At 38.3% G+C, this 6,762-nt stretch overlaps 1 pseudogene; it reads left to right on the top strand.

Moving 5' to 3' along the window:
* Positions 1-303: 303 nt before the first annotated feature.
* On the top strand, positions 304-6,144 carry LOC103347787 (putative ATP-dependent RNA helicase DDX43 pseudogene; annotated as a pseudogene).
* The last annotated feature ends 618 nt before the right edge of the window (positions 6,145-6,762 follow it).

A 6,762-nucleotide genomic window follows, 5' to 3' on the forward strand; every position in this document is an offset into this window, starting at 1 on the left:
CCAACATCAATGTCCTGTATCCAGCTGAGAGAGGGAAGGCGCCATTTTGGACCTATGTAACAGCTATGCCAGCTTGTGTGCATGTGCCCAGCAGCCAGTCAAGAGGAGATGTCTAAGTCTGGCTCTGAGAACTGACAGGAGGTTGCTTGCCTATGTACGACTGTGAGGTGCTCCCCACACATTAAAGGCTCTGGGGCTTAGGCCACCTGGGTGAAGTACCAACAGGCAGCTGGCTCTGAAAATGTCTGCCTCTCTGTGAATGGTAATTGGCAGGAGAGAGTAAATACTTAGTGCCCTGTGGCTATGGGAGCCTTGTATGATGGGACTTTGGAGACACTGAAGCTGCATGGAAGGGCAAAAGCTGTAGCCACAGGGGACTGCATGGATCCTTTGTGTGATTTTTGTGCCAGTGCAGATGAATACTGGACCCACTATGCTAGCACCCAGGAATTTATCACCTTGAAGGAGAGGAGGTGAGTATAACACCAAGGCAATGAGTTGATCAAACCCTTCCCTTGGGAAAAAAAGAGAGAGAGATTAACCATGCCCAACTTGGGTGTCCCCTCTCCCTGGAGCCCTGAACAGAGCACAAGCCTCTGGGCATGCACTGAAAGAGCAGACACTCCAATAATCCATGGAAGCACAGCTCTAACATAAAAGCCAACATGTGGGAAAAAAGTATCTTCAGAAATGCCAAAAAATATACAGAAATTCAACAAAAATAAGGGAGACAATATGACATCCTCAAAGGAACAAAACAATACTTCAATACTAGAATGTGAAGATGAAGAGATTGAAGAATGCCAGAAACAGAATTCAAAAAAATGATCATAGGACTACTTAGAAATAATCAGAAGCAAATATACAAATTAAAGAAATCATACATGATATTAATGAAAATTTTTCCTATGAAATTAAGATTTTATAAAGAAATAAAAAAAATTAGACATGAAGAATTGAGTAGATCAAATAAAAATGCAAAAAGCCTAGCAACAGACTAAGTGAGGCAGAAAACAGAATATCAAAATTAAAAGACAAATATCTGGAAATTTTGCAGTCAGAAAGAAGAAGGAAGAAGGAGAAAAAGGGGGATAAGTAGGAAGAGGAGGATGGGGAGGGAAGAGGGATGATGAGGAGGAGGAGGAAGAGGAGAAGAAATTAGAAAACGTAAAACAGTATTGGAGGTTTACAGGACACTATCAAATGACCCAACATAGGAGTCATAGGAGTTCCTGATGGTGTGGAAGGAGAGAATGGATTGGAAAGCTTTTAGTGAAATAATTACAGAAAACTTTTCCAATTTGGAGAAACAAAGGAGCATCCAAGTACAGGAAACCTATAGAACCCCTAATATACATGACCAGAAAATATCTTCACTATGACACACTGTAGTCAAATTTTCAACAGTAAAAATAAAGAAAAGATTTTAAAATGTGCACTAGAGAAGTGATGAATTACATTCACAGGATCTCCAATTAGAATCACAGCTGACTTTGTGGGGAGCAACTCGGACTAGACTAAGTTACTGGAATTAAGACTTATTCTATGCATCTGCTCTCCCACAATATGGCGCTGAGAAGGGAGAAACAGCTTCTACACAGCTGCCTCCAGTTCAACCAATAAACAGCAGGACCTGCTCCTGATTGGAGGAGAGCAGCGTACTCGGCTTGTGGGTAGCAGAGTTGGGATTGGTGGAAGAGGACTATAAAGGAGGAGAGAGACAACATGCACCAGGAACATCTAAGGGGAACATCTATCTGAAGGAACACCTGTGCAATCCCCGAGAGAGCCGGCCGGCGGTGTGCCGCTCCCCCGCGGAAGTGGGGAATGTGGCAGGGGGAACCGCCCTTCCACGGAGGTGGAAGGGTCGGTAGCCAACCCGGGAAGAACCAGCAGCAAACCCGGGGAGGGCCGAGCAGACAAAAGAACAGCGCAGGGTCCTGTGTCGTTCCTCCACGAAGAGGGGGAGCGACAGACTTCACATCATAAACCCCAACAGGATAAAAAAAGAGAATGGTGAGATATATTCTAAGTCTTAAGAGAAAAAAACTGTCAACACAGAATACTTCATGCAAAGTTCTCATTTATGAATGAAGGTGAAATATAGATGTTCCATAACAAACAGAAATTGAAAGAATTTGCCACCACGTATCTAACCTTATAAAACATGCTTAAGGATGTGCTACACACAAAAACACATAAACATGGATATCACTATGAAAGAAGGTGAAGGCAGAAAATCTCCCAGTGAAAGTACAAAGGAAATCCGAAGTAAGCAATAGGAATATTTATGGGAAAAATGCAGGGGGCAAGTTGTTACTTATCAATAGTTACCTTGAATGTAAATGGCCTCAACTCTCCAGTTAACAGATACAGACTGGCTAAATGAATTAAAAAACAAGATGCATCTTTTTGCTGTCTGCAAGAAATACATCTCACCAACAGAGGTATACATAGACTGAAAGTGAAAGAATGGAAAAAGATATCCCATGCTAACAGAAACCAAAAAAGATCTGGGGTAGCCATGCTAATTTCAAACAAAATATACTTTAACAGAAAAACTGTTAGAAGAGAAAGAATAACATGATGTTGAATTAACAGTGGGTCATAGAAGAAAACAAAAAATCAAAAACTTTCTGAAAACAAATGAAGAAGACTATACAACATATCAAAACTTACGGGATACAGGAAAAACAGTGTTAAAAGGAAAGTTTATATTGGTACCTACATCAAGAAATTGGAAAGGCACCAAAGAATTAAGCTATCAATGCATCTCAAGGATCTTGAAAAATAATGGCAAATCAAAACCTAAATTATTAGGCAAAAAGAAATAATTAAAATTAGAGAATAGACAAAATAGAAACAAAAATTACAAAAGAACAGTAAGATAAAGAGCTGTTTTTTGAAAAAATAAACAAAATTCATACACCGTTGGCCAAATAAAAACCCAAAAAAGAGGGAGAAGACTCAAATCAATTAAATTAGAGATGAAAAATGAAATGTAATAGCAGATACCGCAAAAATAAAAGGAATCAAAAGGAATTACTACAAAAAGAGGTTTGTCAACAAATCAGGTAGCCAAGAAAACATGGACAGATTCCTGGACACACAGAACCTAAACAAAATTGAGCCACAAAGACATAGAAAACCTAAAACGACAAATAACCTTGACAGAAATTGAATTAGCAATAAACACCCTCCCTACAAATTGCAAGACCAGATAGCTTCACTGCTGAATTCTATCAGACATTTAAAGAAATAATTCCAATTCTTTTCAAGCTATTGAAAACAATTGAAAAGGAGGGAATCCTCCCAAACTCCTTCTAGGAAGCTATCATCACCTGAATTCCTAAACCTGAAAAAGATACAACACAGAAAGAGAACTATATACCAATATCCCTGATGAGCATAGCCACAAGAATCCTCAACAAGATACTAGCTAATTGAATCCAACAACATATCAGAAAGATCATTCACCTGGACCAAGTGAGATTTACCCCTGTTATGCAGGGATGGTTCAACATTCACAAATCAATGTTATATACCACATTCACAAACTGAAGAACAAAAACCATAAGATTTTATCAATAGCTGCAGGGCAAGCATTTGATAAAATACATCCTTTCATTATGAAAACTTTAAACAAAATAGGTACAGAAGGAACATTCCTCAACACAATCAAGACAATTGTTGACAAACCCATAGCCAGCATCCTACTGAATGGGGAACATTCAAGGATGTCCACTCTCACCACTGCTATTCAATAGAGTACTGGAAGTTTTAGCCAGAGCCACTAGGCAAGAAAAAGAAATCAAAGAGATGCAAATTGTGAAGGATGAAGTCAAACCATCTCTGTTTGCAGATGACATGATTCTACATATAGGGAATCCAACAGACTCCACTAAGAGACTATTGGAACTCATAGAAGAGTTTGATAAAGTAGCAGGACATAAAGTTAACACACAAAAATCAATAGGCTTAGTATACTCAGACAATGCCATGGCTGAGAAAGAACTAAGACAAAGCCCATTCACAAAGGCTAGAAAAAATAAATACCTTGTAATAAATTTACCCAAGGATATCAAACATCTCCACGATGAAAATTATCAAACATTAAAGAAAGAAGTAGAAAGAGTGTTTCTCGGATGCCACACTCACATAGTGCAGAGCCATAGGGGAGCGACATCAGAAGGGCTGGATCTTTTTAAGAATTTATATGCAAGACATATGACCTAACACATCCACCTGGGTCTTTGCTGCCCCTTGAGGGTCGACAGTGCCTCTAGCTCTAAGGAAGAGGCCATGGAAGAACCTGGGTGAAGAGATCAGGGATATAATTGGGTCAGCAGAGGAGGTGCCTGGAGAGACCTCTTTGGCAGGAAAATTGTAGTCAGTAGTGGCATGGAATTGCCTCTCTGTTTCAGCCTAAAGAGCGAGTTGGTCGCATGGTGATTGGTCATTGTGGGTCAAAAATAAAAGAAACACAAAGTTCAACAAACATCAAAAACAGATAATAAAAGGAAAAGCTGATGCAGAAGCAAAAATTTTTGGCAGCAAGATGATGCATAAAAAAGCAAAAGTGGTAATAGATGATTTTATTTAAAAAAAAAAAAAACAAGAAAATTACAGTTTAAGTCACAAAGTTGATATTGTGGCCTTCCGATCCTCTGGAGCAGAGGTAAGCACAGATGCCAAGGGTGTTAAAGCTCAGCCATTGATAGACTGGGATCAAATTCAAAAGGAGGCTGTGAGATGGGAGAAAAAGATGTAGGAAGATTTACTTCCAATTAAGAAAAACTTTAATGAAAAATCAGAAAAAACAAGATCGATGACACTAGAGCAGACAGACACAGGAGAAAGGGAAATTAAATGTAATGTGTGATGGCTTGGAAGAAGATGAAAAACATCCAGTACTGAATCCTACCTGTTCTTTGGAATATGCCTTTGAAACTTTTTCTGAAATGATGAAAAATATTGAAAAGGCAGAATTTATAAAGCCAACGTGAATTCCATCACAAGCATGGCCAGTAGTTCTACAAGGGAAAGATGTCATAGGAGTTGCCCAAATAGGAACCAGGAAGACATTGTCATATTTAATGCTTGGATTTATGCATCTAGATTGCCAACCAGTTGGCAGGGAGGAAAGGAACGGCCCCTGCATGTTAGTCCTTACACCCACTTGGGAGCTGGCTCTGCAGGTGCAGGCCAAATGTTCTAAGTCTTCATACAGAAATCTTAGAAGTGTTTCTGTATATGGGGGTAGAGACAGATGCACAAATACAGTCTGTTTCAAAAGGTGTTGACATCATAATCACAATTCCTGGAAAGCTAAATAATCTACAAACAACTAACTTCATCAGACTTAAGACCATAACCTACCTGGTTTTAGCTGAAGCGAATAAAATGTTGGATATGGAATCTGAACCCCAGATAATGAATTTTTATTATACATGCAATCAGATAGGCAAAACATTGTGACGAGTGCAACCTGGACCTATGGTGGCCATCGACTTGCACAGTCATACTTGAAAGAAACAATGCTTGTGTATGTTGGAAACTTGGACCTAGTTTCTTTAAGAACAGTAAAGCAAAATATAATCATTACCACAAAAGAAGAGAAATGGATGCATATACAAAAATTCCTAGAAAATATGTCACTGAAGGACAAAGTCACAGTATTCATCAGTAGAAAAGCTGTTGTTGATCATTTGTCAAGTGACCTAGACCTCCGACACATGTCATTAGAGTCATTGCATGGCAACAGAGAATAAAATGATAGGGAGAAAACATTAAAGGACTTTAAAACAGGTAAAGTGAGGATATTAATTGCTACTGATTTAGCATCAGGTAGATTGAATGTCCATGATATTACACATGTCTATAGTTACAACTTTCCAAGGAACATTGAAGAATATGTACACAGAGTAGGACACACTGGAAGAGCGAGAACAGGGTTTCAATCAACTCCTCCACTAGAAATGATTTGAGGATTGCTGCTGAATTGATTCATTTTCTGGAAAGAGCAAATCAGAATATCCCAGAAGTGCTTGTTTCAATGGCTGAGAGATATAATGCAAGCACGCTGAAAAGAGAAATGAAAAAAAAATGGGACAACCTCAAGGAAAGCCCAAAAAGTTTTATTAATGATGTCTTATTGAAAGGTGGCATTAGCCTAACAGGTGAAATTTTACCTACTAGGCTTTCAAATGCCTGCCTATATAAACCAAGCTTTTTGTTACTGTTTATTACACTTAGTATTATCTAAGTCCTTAATTATTAGGTGTTAACTCTCTAACCTGTTGCCCAAAGTCTAATGTATGTTCAGAATTCAAAAAAGTAATAATTTCAGAGTTGAAAAAATATTAAATTGTACAGAAAGATCATATAGCACAAAAGTTAATAGAGGTAAAATTGGTAAAACGGCTTCTGAGAAACTAATCAATGGTAAATCTGTATACCTTCTGATACAGAAGTTCTTCTAGGAATGTATTTTATAAATATGCCTGTTTAGGAGACTCAAAGCAATGTTGACGCTAGCAGAAGACTGTAACATGTCTGGCAGGGGAGCTAGATGAACAAACTGCAGGTATACTGGGTATGCTATTCATCTGTTTACGATCATGTGCACCATCTTAAAGAACACCTGTTAAAAACAGAAAAGCAAAATTCACTAGAATGGTGGATTGAGCTAACACAAGAAACTTTTTTTACTTCAAACTCATTTCTAGAAATGCTAGATGTAATATTTTCTTGATATGTTCA

This window comes from Oryctolagus cuniculus, chromosome 2 (genome assembly GCF_051225735.1).
Source record: "Oryctolagus cuniculus isolate XC-2025 breed Fujian yellow rabbit chromosome 2, ASM5122573v1, whole genome shotgun sequence".
NCBI classification, from domain to species: Eukaryota; Metazoa; Chordata; class Mammalia; order Lagomorpha; family Leporidae; genus Oryctolagus; species Oryctolagus cuniculus.